General features: G+C 40.4%; 1 long non-coding RNA gene across 1 annotated transcript in view; it reads left to right on the top strand.

The window, feature by feature from the left end:
- LOC115291978 overlaps window positions 1–13,308 on the top strand; it is a 51,133-nt gene that overhangs the window by 12,500 nt on the left and 25,325 nt on the right. The window lies entirely within an intron of this gene.

Below are 13,308 nucleotides of genomic sequence, written 5' to 3'. Positions count from 1 at the left end.
GAAGGGTCAGAGGTCAATGATGAAAATACACCTCCAACATTTAACTTACCCAATGAAGGAACTAAGAGAGCTCAAGTCACTGCTCAGCAGTAGAGCACCTGGGTGTTTTGGTGTGACCAAAAAATCTTTTGAGCTTCAATAAACCTTTTAGTGAGCATTATGTAGTAATGTAGAAGACTGATAAGTTGAAAGGATTGCCACTAATTAGAAGGACTGACAAAAAAGTAAAGTCCTGAATTTCTTCTAGTGAATACTTTGCTTTTCCTCTTTCTGTATGACATATTTTATTATTTAAAAAAAAAAATTTAAGTTTATTTTTTTTTTTGAGGGAGAGAGCAAGCAGGGGAGGGGCAATGAGAGAGGGAGACAGAGAATTCCATGTAAGCTCCACACTGCCAGTGCAGAGCCCCAAGTGGGACTCGATCTCATGAACCGTGAGATCATGACCTGAGCTGAAATCAAGAGTCAGTCACTCAACTGACTATGCCATCCAGGTGCCACATGTGACATATTTTATTAATTGCTGTTTACCTTGCACTATATTCTGAAATACAAATTTATTTAGATATATAGCAATAACCTGATTATATTTTACTCTTTCAGTTAAATGGTTAAAATTTTAAAGTTCAGTTCAATTTAAAAAATCTCTGTTTTCGCCATCATGTAGCTTACAGAATTACCCTGTACCTTCTCTTCCTGGCTCTGTAAGTAGCTAATGTTTGGTTTCATTTCTGTTTCTGTCACGTATCCTGTAGGCATCCTCAGGGCAGAGCCATATTGGTGTTGCTCATTTAAAAAAAATTTCTAGCACCTTGCTAGAAATTGTCTGGCACACAATATACACTTAGTATTTGCCAAATGATGGAGAGAAAGAGATCAGATGTGGTGAAGTGGTTAAACCAATGAGGAGCACCTGCCTAGAGGTGGCCCTGGGGTTCCTGGCATGCGGAGCAGAGGCTGCGGCCTGGCAGGGAGGCAGGCAGGGGAAACTTCGGAGCGCGCTGGCGTCTGACTGAACCCTCACCAGGTGGGGAAAAGCACACCAGTGGGCAAAGGAAAGGATGCGAATATGAGGAATGCCACTCCTTTGACACTGACTAGAAGACTGAGGCTCTGTGGTGAGCCGGGAGAGGCCGTGGGTGAAGCGAGCAAGGCTGTGATGTAAAGGGACTGGTGCGGCGTGGAGCGCGGTGTCCCCTGAGAGATGGCAGGGAGCCCCCAGGGTGCTGTGACTGCAGGAAGGTCACACTGAGGGGGAGAGACTTCAGGGAGGCTGGATAGAAGACCAGAGCCATACCAGATGCCCTTTTGAACTTCTTCTATGTCTCTCCCTGTCACCTCCTCACCTCTCACCAACGATTCTCAGAGGAGTGCTCTGTCCCCACAATCTCTTTCCTCTGTCCATTCACTCCTTCACCTGCAGCAGGGGGCTCCCCCTCCTTCCATTCTAGACATGTAGCCCCTCTCTCCCCACACCCCCCCTCCTTACACTGCTGTCACCACCCTCACAAGTGACCTCTTACCCAGCTGTGGTCTCAGTCTTTGTTTTGTGGGACTTCTTGACCACCGTATTCCCCTTAAAGTATCTTTTCTTTTTAAAGCGTATTCATTTTGAGAGAGAAACAGAGACAGAGAGAGCCAGTGAGGAGGGACAGAGAGAGCGGGAGAGAGCGAATCCCAGGCAGGCTCTGCACTGTCACCACAGAGCCCGATGTAGAGCTTGATCTCACAACCGGTGAGATCATGACCTGGGCTGAAATCAAGAGTCAGATGCTTAACAGACTGAGCCACCCAGGCGCCCAAGTATCTTTTGAACTGGTAACTCATTTATGGTTCAGACCCAGAAAAAGCATAAAAAGGAGCCGGCAGGGTCTTTCCCATCCTTGTCTCTCATCTCTCTGTTGGCAACCACTGCCCTTAGGCTCTTATATCCTTCCAGACGCTCTTTATGCATATGTCAGCAAATCCAAATTTATTTGTATTTAGTGACAAATAAGAATGTGGGTTCTTATTTTTTCCCCTTCCTAACACAAACAGTAGATATTACACACACTCTCTGTCTCTGTGCTTTTTTCATTTAACAAATGAAAACAACACACATGCATGGATGCTTACCTTGTTCCAACTACTCGTTACTGCTCAAACTTATTTCTCCTCTTACAGTCCTTGACATAGTTGGTGGTGGCGGCAGTAGGCAGAGGTTAGGGCCATTTATTGAGTCACTGAAGCCAGACACCTGGGAGTCCTCTCTGCCCATGCCCCCAGTGTCACCCAGAACATCCCCAGGCCCATCCTGTCCTTCTCTTCATTCCCATCACCGCTGGCTGGAGTGAGGAACCCTTTGCCAAAAGTCTCCTTTTGACTCACCCAGCTGTTGGTTCCCACAGCATCCTGTATTTATACACATCACTGAAACTGTCGTGATGACTGACGTGTCTGTCCTCTCACTAGGCTGTGGGCCCTTGAGGGCAGAGATGTATTCATTTCACGGTTAACCCATAGGAAGGCAGCTATGCTCACCACTATACCACCAACGCACGCACGGTTAACCCATAGGGACATAAAGGATGCTAAATGAAAACTGAAAGAATAGGAGATGTCCCAGAAAATGTTCACTTGGTAAACTGTTTAGTGACTGTATGTTTTGGAGCAGTGAGGGAGACTGATGTATCTCAGAGGATTCTGGTTTTGGGGTTGATGCAATGAACAGAGATCCAGGTTCTAGGCAGAAGAGCAGGTTTCCATTCTTCAGACCTGGTAATGTGTGGGTCACACATTTCCTAGTTACTATATGATTTGATGGGTTATATACCTGCATATGTATCAGTCAGAGCTTAGAATAGTCTAGAGAAGTAAGTTCAGAGAGTTATAAACACAGAGTGGCTGAAGTCAGGGTGTGATGAGATCACCTAAAGGTAATCTATAGTGAGAAGAGGGAGAAAGAGAGAATCCCGGATGATATTACCATCATTTGGTGTGTGAGAAAGAGAAAAAGAACAAGGGGCAAGTGAAAGATAGAAGATAGGAGTGTTGTCATGGAATCCCAAGGAGGAAAGAGTTTCGAGCAGATAGTATAGGGGCCGGCAGTGTCAATTGTTGCCAAAGTGTTCGGCAAGATGAGGACAGAGAAGTAACCATTGGATTTGACAATGCTGAGCTCTTTGGTGATCATAGCAGCACAATTTTATTGCAGTGGGATGACTCTCAGGGTGAGAAAAGGAAGGCCAGGGATTTAGAGGACACTTGCTTGTAAGGAGAGGAGGTGTATATACGTAGAGTAGACGTAGGGTTTTATTTTTAAGCTTTTTTTCAAATTATAGGCAGAGTACATGCTTATTACTAAATATTGGAGCAGTATAGGTGACTATTAAAAAGCCAAAAAGATCATCCATAATCCTACCACTCTAAACCTTGCTGCTATTTAAAACAATTTTTGGGGGGGCACCTCGGTAGCTCAGTAGGTTAAGGATCTGACTTAGGCATAGGTCATGATCTCATGGCTGGTGAGTTCAAGCCCCACATTGAGCTCTGTGCTGACAGCTCAGAATCTGGAGCTGCTTTGGATTCTGTGTCTCCCTCTCTCTCCCCCTTCCCCACTCAGCTCACACTGTCTCTCTCTTTCTTAAAAATAAATAAAAATTAAAAATATTTTTTAAGTTTATTCATTTATTTTGAGAAAGACAAAGGAGGGGGGAGGGGCAGAGAAAGAGGGAGAGAGAATCCCAAGCACATGTGCACTATCAGTGTGGAGCCTGATGTGGGACTCTCGGGGAATTCCATGTGGGACTCAAACCCACCCATGAACCATATGATCATGACCTGAGTTAAAATCAAGAGTTGGACACTCAACTGACTGGACCACCCAGGCACCCCAACACTGCTGCTATTTTTAACCATTTCCTTCCAGTCTTTTCCACGTATTTTAACCAAGATGGCAAGAGACCATTATTAGCGATTACAGGTTCTGCTTTTGCACATACAGAGGACTGGCTTTAGCATCTGTCCCTGCATTAATTACCAGGATGGATTTGGCAGGTCTAATTGGCTAGACCCTTTTCCTCCTTCATGCACCCTGGGTATTTCTCCACATGGAATTATTTAATTAGAGAAAAATTTCATTCATTCATTCAACAAATATTTGCTAGCTGTCTGCCGTGGGCACTGCGTTAGCTGCTGAGGGATGGGGCAGTGAAGCAGACGCCTATCCCCTGATGCCTGAATAATGTCACCTGCAGAGGACTTCCACTTCGCCCTCGGGTATACCTCTATTGTACTCACCTGCTAGATCTTAAAGACGGGCTTTCAATGTCTTTTGTATAACTTCCCACTTGACATTTCCTCCAACATTAAAAAGTCTGTGGAAATCCTCTTAATGTTAAACATTTAGCTTTCTTTTCCTATTTCTCTTCGTAATAACACCTCCAGAAGTATACTTGAAATGAAGATTGGTCCATATTTTGTACTATTTTTCAATAATTGATTTTTAGAAGAGGAACTGATCCAGTCAGAAGATCTGAACTTCTTAAGGTATTTAGATATGTATTGTGAGATTGCTTTCCAGAGAGGTTTCCACTAATTTAAACTTTGTAAAAATTATTTTTTATGTTTATTCATTTTGGAGAGACAGAGAGAGATAGAGAGAAACAGAGTGTAAGTGGGAGAAAGGGAGAGAAAGAAGGAAACACAGAATTGGAAGCAGACTCCAGGCTTTGAGCTGCCAGCACAGATCCAGTCAGGGATCGAACTCACGAACCACAAGAATCATGACCTGAACTGAAGTGGGACAATTAATTGACTGAGCCACCTGGGTATCCCTCCACTAATTTAAACTCTTAACAGTGGTAGACACCTGAGAGAGAGTTAATTTGTTTATATGCTAAGTTGACTCAACCAGTATAAAGGGAAAAGTTGAAGGTAAAAAAAAAAAAAAGATAAAACAAGGTTCCTGAGAACCTATTGATGAGATCTGGAGAAGGTGCTGGAAGGTAGTTTAATAGAGGAAAACTCTCCTGTTGAGACAGCGGTTAAGGAGGGTGCTGTACAAAGAGTGTTTGTATATGTGTTGAGAAATGGGAAGCTGAGAGAGTTTCTAGCTCATGGACTCCATTTTCTTGTACTCTAGGAGGCAAGCGCATCTGTGCAGAAAGGAGTGGGGATAAGGAGAATTAGACTGATAGCTGAGGACAATGAAAATGGCTTGGAAGGAAGTGCTATGTAGAAAATGGGAGACCTCTAAAAGGTGCAGTTGCCCAGATACTGTTGCATTTTGTTTATAATTGTGAGTGAAAGCTTGATGCTAGGACTCTGTTTACAGGGTATAGTGAAATTGAGGATTGGTGATTATTTGATTAATTTGATGAATGTTCCAAATTAGGAATACCAGATCAGGGTATGTTTCCGACCTAAATTATACGAGGCAGTTGTCTGCAGTGATCAAATTAACCAGCTGATTGCCAAATCTGTGTTTCTCTCTGTCCCCTGTGGACATAGCCTAAAGGACTAATAAGTGAACTGGACTCTGCCCCAATCTATTTTGGGATAATTGATGTCTTTGTACTTGTGTCCCGGCAGCTTGGTATTAAACACTGAAGCTTTGTGGAGAATGTCAGTAGGCGATTTACTACGTCAGAAAGCAGCCTTTCTCTTACAAAGCTTATCAATCAGAACTTTGGAGGGAATTTTCCAAGCCCCCTAAGGAAAATCATATTTTATTACTATGGAAAAATATTTGATTCCATGTGTTTTGCTTCATAAAATGAATTTGTTTCAGATTTGGAATGCTTATTTATGATTTTTATTTCTGCCTTCATGAATCACTTCACAACAATTTCAGTTTTACATTTAAGTGGTTTTTGTCCTTAAAAATATTTATATTCACTGAAAGTTGGATTTGTTCTTTTCACTAACTGAAAAGTATCAGTGATTTTAACCTCTTGATAAGGAAAATCAATTATGGTGAAGAAACCATTTTATTTCTTACTGTTTAAATACTTCTGTCCTAAATTGGTGGTTGATGTAATGCAGGTTATGAAATGCATGGAGTCAGTTACTAAAGTCATTTGGGCTTTGGAATCCATTTTGTGAAATAGCAGTGTAACCTGAATATATTAGGAATTGACCTCAAAGTTCAAATTTTGTGTGTGTGTTCTTAAACCATGCTGTGATGTGTCATTTACTTATGCACGAAAACAAAACTAACTAGTAGTTGCTTTAACTTTGACTCTTCCCTTCAGGGGCTCAGCCCGCCTCCCCTTGCCCCACGCAGTCATCAACCCACGTGCCGGTGGTGGTGTCAAGGGCTGGAGGAGTAGGGCTGGTGTAACATTTCCCTCTTCTCAGAGATCTCACAACCTGTTGAGGTTTGCTAGCAGACCAAACTCCAACAAACAATAATTCTGGTTCAGTTTGAATGTTGTGCTGATTAGAATGTGGCCATTTTTGCTGAGAACAGCTTTTGGCATTAGAGATTTGTCATGCGCTCCTACCAATTGTAAAATGGATAAGTAAGCAAAAGTTCAAAATGGCAGAATTGTATCCTTTTGCATCTGGATTTTTTTCTGTTGCAGGATTGAGAAGAATAACAAGTTGGGCTCGGCCTGCTTATTTCTACTGTAGCTGGAAGGAATGTGTGTAACTGACAATACCTAGGGACACCTAAGCTTTCTCTCGACTTTCCACCCAGAGCGGGGGAGCCTCCAGGTCTCAGGAGCCCAGAACCCACTTTTTTATTTGTTTTGTTTTTTGAGAAACTAGAAATCTATAGTTTATTAATAGAAAATCCATAATTTCTTTTTTTAAGTTTATTTATTTTATTTAGAGAGAAAGAGAATTCTAAGCATCTTCCGGACTGTCAGCACAGAGCCCAATGTGGGGCTCGAACTCATGAGCTGTGAGATCATGACCTGAGCCGAAACCAAGAGCTGGATGCTGAACCGACTGCGCCACCCAGGTGTCCCAGAAATCCATGATTCCTGGGGCGCCTGGGTGGCACAGTCTGTTGAGCGTCTAGCTTCAGCTCAGGTCATGATCTCATGGTTCATGGGTTTGAGCCCCACGTCAGGCTCTGTGCTGACAGCTAGCTCAGAGCCTGGAGCCTGTCTTCAGATTCTGTGTCTCCCTCTCTCTCTGACCCTCCCTTGCTCATGTTGTCTCTCTCTCTTTCGAAAAAAACAATAAAACAAACAAAAAAAAATCAATGATTTCTAAATATTGGTATCTCATATATATATAGTGCACTGGTGCCAGTTCAGCCTCAGGGTGTTGGTCTGTGACCTCTGAATGAATGGTTTCCAGGCTCTAATTTTCTAGGTAAAAAGCCAGAATTCACTACTCTCCTTAAAGGTCAATGCTTATGAAACACAAGGTGGAACATGCTCCTTTTCATTACTTAATCTGCTCAGCCTTATTTTTAAGTTTTGAAGAAATAAGAAGAGACTCCTACTTAAATAAAAAAGAAGACATGACTAAAATGCATTACACTGTTTTATTTCAATTTTCTGGTTAAATTAAACTGAAGAAAGCATTTACTACATAGTCAATCGCTTTTTTTCCAATAAACATATATTGTGATTTTCTAAATTTAGCTTTTATTTTTTAATATAACTTATTGTCACGTTAGCTAACATACAGTGTATAGTATACAGTGTGCTATTCGTTTCGGGGGTAGATTCCTGTGGTTCATTGCTTACATACAACACCCAGTGCTCCTCCCAATAAGTGCCCTCCTTAATGCCCATCACTCATTTCCCCCTCTCCCCTGCCCCCATAAACCCTCAGTTTGTTCTCTGTGTTTAAGAGTCTCTGATGAGCTTGCCTCCTTCTGTTTGAAACTGTTTTTTCTCCTTCCCTTCCCCCATGGTCTCCTGTTAAGTTTCTCAAGTTCCACATATGAGTAAAAACATATATCTGTCTTCCACTGACGGACTTATTTCACTTCACATAATATCCTCCAGTTCCATCCACATTGTTGCAAATGGCAGGATTTCATTCTTTCTCATTGCCAAGTAGTACTCCATTGTATATATAAACCACATCTTCTTGGTATATTCATCACTTGATGGACATATGGGCTCTTTCCATGATTTGGCTATTGTTGAAAATGTTGCTGTAATCATTGGGGGTACAAATGCCCCTATGAATTAGCATTGCTGTATCCTTTGGATAAATTCCTAGTAGTGCTGTTGCTGAGTTGTAGGGTAGTTCTATTTTTAATTTTTTGAGGAACTTCCACTCAGTCTTCCAGAGCAGCTGCACCAGTTTGCGTTTCCACCAAGAGTGCAGGAGGGTTTCCATTTCTCCACATCCTCACCAACATCTGTTGTTTCCTGAGTTGTTAATTTTAACCACTGTGACTGACATGAGGTGGTATCTCAATGAGGTTTTGATTTGTATTTCCCTGATGATGAGTGATGTTGAGCGTCTTTTCATGTGTCTGTTAGCCATCTGGATGTCTTTTTTGGAAAAGTTCCTATTCATGTCTTCTGCCCATTTCTTCACTGGATTATTTGTTTTTGGGGTGTTGAGTTTGGTAAGTTCTTTATAGATTTTGGATACCAGCCCTTTATCTGATATGTCACTTGCATATATCTTCTCCCATTCTGTCAGTTGCCTTTTAGTTTTGTTGACTGTTTCCTTTGCAGTGCAGAAGTTTTTATCTTAATGAAGTCCCAATAGTTTATATTTGCTTTCATTTCTCTTGCCTTCAAAGACATGTCAAGTAAGAAGTTGCTGTGGCTGGGGTCAAAGAGATTGTTGCTTGTTTCCTCCTCTAGGGTTTTGATGGTTTCCTGTCTCACAGTTAGGTCTTTCATTCATTTTGACTTTATTTTTGTGTATGGTGTAAGAAAGTGGTCCAGTTTCATTCTTCTGCATATTGTTGTCCAGTTCTTCTAGCACCATTTGCTGAAGAGACTGTCTTTTTTCCATTGGATACTCTTTCCTGCTTTGTCAAACATTAGTTGGCCATACATTTGTGGGTCTTATTCTGGGTTCTCTATTCTATTCCAATGGTCTATGTGTCTGGCTTTGTGCCAATATTGTTTTGAGGATGACAGCTTTGTAGTAGAGGCTAAAGTCTGGGATTGTGATATCTCCTGCTTTGATTTTTGTTCTCAACATTACTTTGGCTATTTGGGGTCATTTGTGGTTCCATATGAATTTTAGGATTGTTTGTTATGGCTTTGGGAAGGATGCCAGTGCAATTTTGATTGGGATTGCACTGACTGTGTAGATAGCTTTGAGTAGTATTGACATTTTAACAATATTTGTTCTTCTAATCCATGAGGATGGAATGTTTTTCCATTTCTTTGTGTCTTCTTCAATTTCTTTCATAAGTTTTCTATAGTTTTCAGCATACAGATAGATCTTTTACATATTTAGTTAGTTTTATTCCTAGGTATTTTGTGGTTCTTGGTGCAATTATAAATGGGATAAATTTCTTGATTTCTCTTTCTGTTGCTTCATTATTGCATTATAGAAATGCAACCTATTTTTGTATATTGATTTTATATCCTGTGACTTTGCTGAATACCTGTATCAGTTCTAGCAGCTTTTGGGTGGAATATTTTTGGTTTTCCATGTACAGTATTATGTTGCGTGCAATAACCGAAACTTTGACTTCCTCTTTGCCAATTTGGATGCCTTTCATTTCAATATATTGTGATTTTTATTTGCTATTTTGCCTATTGTTTTAGTTAAAAAGAAAAAATACCTTATTTTGGGTAGTATCTATTTGAGGAATAGTTAACTAAGTAATGGTGAAACTTTACAAAGTGGGGCCTTCATTTATCCTGGGACATGTAATACTTGCCATAGGAGGGAATGGCTCTTTGATTCAGGGGTTGAGTAAAACGACTCTAACAATAGTATCAAATCATGCTGGAATGGACTTTCATGTCACTGCCCTCTTTGATCCAATTCAGTTCCATAACTGGTCTTGTCAAGATCATAGCCAAAATATGTATTTGCTTCAGGTGGTGAATACCTCAGAATGCTGTTTCTCTATGTTTGTGAAGTCATGTAAAGGAGTTGAGGTGCGTGCAATAAACTTCCACTTATACGGGAATGATGCAAGTTTACATGGGCTGGGGAATGAAATCTGCTTTACTGACTTTGATTTCCTTATAAAATAAACATTTATTGAGAACCTGCTATTGTATTGAGATGGAAGATCAAAATAGCTGATGGTTGTGCAATTTATAGCAGATACATGATAATTAAAATTGTATTTTCTCTCCTCTGCCCTCTTGCTGATAACAAACTATATGTCTCAGTTGCATGTTTTGGGAATAAGAGAGATAGGAAAAGCAGTTTTGGGGAAGCTCTTCTTTCTTTTTCTAAGCCTGCTGAAGTCTGTAAATTGTCTCCCACTGCCAATGAGTTGGAGACTCATTTATAGGCTTGCAAGGGTGTCCTGAGAAAGTCCTCATGAAAAGTTTGAGGAGCATCCCTGCAAGGTTTCAAATGAGCTCATTCTGGGTGCACAAATTTACATAACGTTCAAAGCAGTGAAAAGAAAACCAGTGGATACATTCTTCTCATTAAGGTTAAAAAATCAAAATGTTCTGTTAATTGAATTCAGATATTTGCCTAGAGTGCTATGTGCTTTTTGATTTTCCAGCAAGCACTTTCACTGGTGAATACAGAAGACAAAATTTGTGTAGATCAAGTAACATGGAAAAGCAAAAGGAGACAGCCCTAGATACAGAAGCAGACAACAGGAGGAGAAAACTCAGACCTTGGCAAAAACCACGTTATCGAACAGTAAACCTTGCCCATGACGCTCTGTGTTGTAATAGTGAACTCTTACGTGGCACGTAGTAGATGCCAGACAGTTCTATAACTTTATATATGTCATGGATGGATGCATTTAAAAAGGTACACAGATACATAGATGAGAATTTAAGTTAATTTTTCAAGGGCTTTTTAATTTTTTTCCAATAAAGTCCATTTTAGACATCAGTTAAAGATTTCACTCAAGTGTCATTGAGAAGAGAAACCTCAGTTCTCAGGAATCTGTGGATATTCAGTCACCAAGCCAACGCCTAGAAGGAGTTAACCAGTAAGCACCCTGCAGGATGGAACTGCCAAATTTCACCTGGCTCAAATCCATTGGCCATTAAAACTATTCAGAAGTGACTAACCTTCGCTATACCATAAAATACATGAATATCTTGTGATGTCAAGGGCTGTCAATATGAATGGAAATCATCATAGTGCTGTACTATAGAAAATAGTTATTTAAGTTTTTAGACATTTGATACTAGGGAAATGGTTTTACAGCTTCCATTATTGATTATACAAGATGTGTGTGTATTTGTGTGTCTCTATGTGTACATGTATGCATTAACAGGTATACTCATGAGTATGTCCATGTGTTCATGTTTACGTGAAGCTGATGACTTGACCAAAGAGATAAAGAGAGAAAACTGTTGTATGGTCTTAAAATCAATAAAAACTTACTGTTGCCTTGTAGATAGAGCACTGACAAGAAAGCTGGAATTTCTCATGCCTGAGGTAGCTAAAACAGGAAAGAGGGAGGCACCCTACATGTGGGGATCAAAAGGTTTTAGGTGGGGTGGAAGGAGAATGCAGAGACGATGTGCAATGCAAGGTCTGACATGTTAGGAATAACAGTGAATGATGGGGGGGGCGGTTGGGGGAGAGTAGCAGGGGTTGCCAAAGGGTGTGAAAGGTGGAAGAATAACATTGGACAAAGAGGGAAATAGAGGCAATTGACCAGTATTAACTTCCCATACATCAGATTTGCTTTGTGTTCCTGGCTCTTTCCTCATTCTTTTCTTGGTCCTGTTAGGGTTTGACTAGGTAGACACTGGCCCAGGTGATCCTGAGAACTCTCATGTACATATTTTGAAACCAAACATTATGAGGGAGATAATGTTATTAAAGTAGACATTAACTACACATTGAATTGGGTTTTTGGACCATATTTTGATGTGCAGTCCCCTTTCCCCCTTTTCCTCTTTGTGCTTACACAAGATCACACAGAGTTACAGACTGTATTTTTTTTTAAAGAGCTTTAAATAAATTCTTCCAGATGCTAAAGCTTCGATGCTTCAAACAAAAAAATACAAGTATACCAGGAAAATTCACACATTAATTCACTGGTTTAATAAATATTTTCTTAGACTTTGTGCTAAGCCCTGGGGATATGCCTGTGAAGAAGTCAAGGGGCCTGTCCTCCTAGGGTTTACAATCCAGTGGGGGAGAGTTACCTTTCTATTTCTATTCTTTCTCAGGTCCTATCATGCCCACTATTTGAATCAACCTTGCCTGTTTCAGAATCACACATCCAGTATGGGAAATTCAAGAAATTCATTTGGGAGTAGCAATATTAGAATTTGAAATTGTCTCTGGATCCAGTCAATCAGAGAATTCCCAAATGTAGTGTCTCTTTTTGACAGTGGGATAGGCTTTCAGGACAAGATGTCAGTGTTGATAACCCCATAGACAGTGACTCAAGACAGTGCCCTCATATTTATGGGGGAACATAAATGTTACTTGATTCTTCCATCTTTAACACACTCAGCTGAATGAGGGGATACTTTAATAGCTAAAACATAAAATTATTTCCATACTTACCTCAGCTCTCATAAAAAGTTTGGGTCATTTTTTTCAAACAACTATATGTCTTAATAATGAAAATGAAGTCTAGAAAATTTAGTTTTGTAGCAGGATAAGAAGGAGATATAATGCAATTTTTGAAATCAAAGGAGATTTTCTTGTTTCTATCTCTTGACCATGGCTTTCAACCCAAGTTTCTTGAAGGAACACATGACCAGCTTTGTATGAATTAGTGAAAGAACATTTTCATTACCACTTAGTTAAAAATCTACATGTAATTATTAATAATGCTTTATAATCCTAAAGAAAACTTTTCTGATAGTTCAAGTTACTTTTAAAAGACAGGTAACTTTCCAAACCCTAGGGAGCCCCTTGTTAGAAAGGATTATAGTTTAAGAGACCAGCTGGCCTTGCCCTAGTTTGCCCCATGCTTTCTTTTGGTGTCCGTGCCTGATTTTTAAGACATGGCATATCTTTAAGGCCTCTAAACATGACATACATTTATGATGACTCTTGCATCATTATTTGGGCCATGTGACCCTTCTGTATTCATTGAGCTAATAGTTAACCGATCATTTCGCTTAAGAATTTCATTTAAAATAACTCTGGGGTGCCTGGGTGGCTCTGTCAGTTAAGCATCCAACTCTTGGCTTTGGCTCAGGTCATGATCCCACAGTTTCATGAGTTCTAGCCCCACACTGGGCTGCACAGGTGTGGAGCCTGCTT

Source organism: Suricata suricatta, chromosome 5, assembly GCF_006229205.1.
Source record: "Suricata suricatta isolate VVHF042 chromosome 5, meerkat_22Aug2017_6uvM2_HiC, whole genome shotgun sequence".
NCBI classification, from domain to species: Eukaryota; Metazoa; Chordata; class Mammalia; order Carnivora; family Herpestidae; genus Suricata; species Suricata suricatta.
This window is presented reverse-complemented; position numbering and strand designations above follow the sequence as displayed.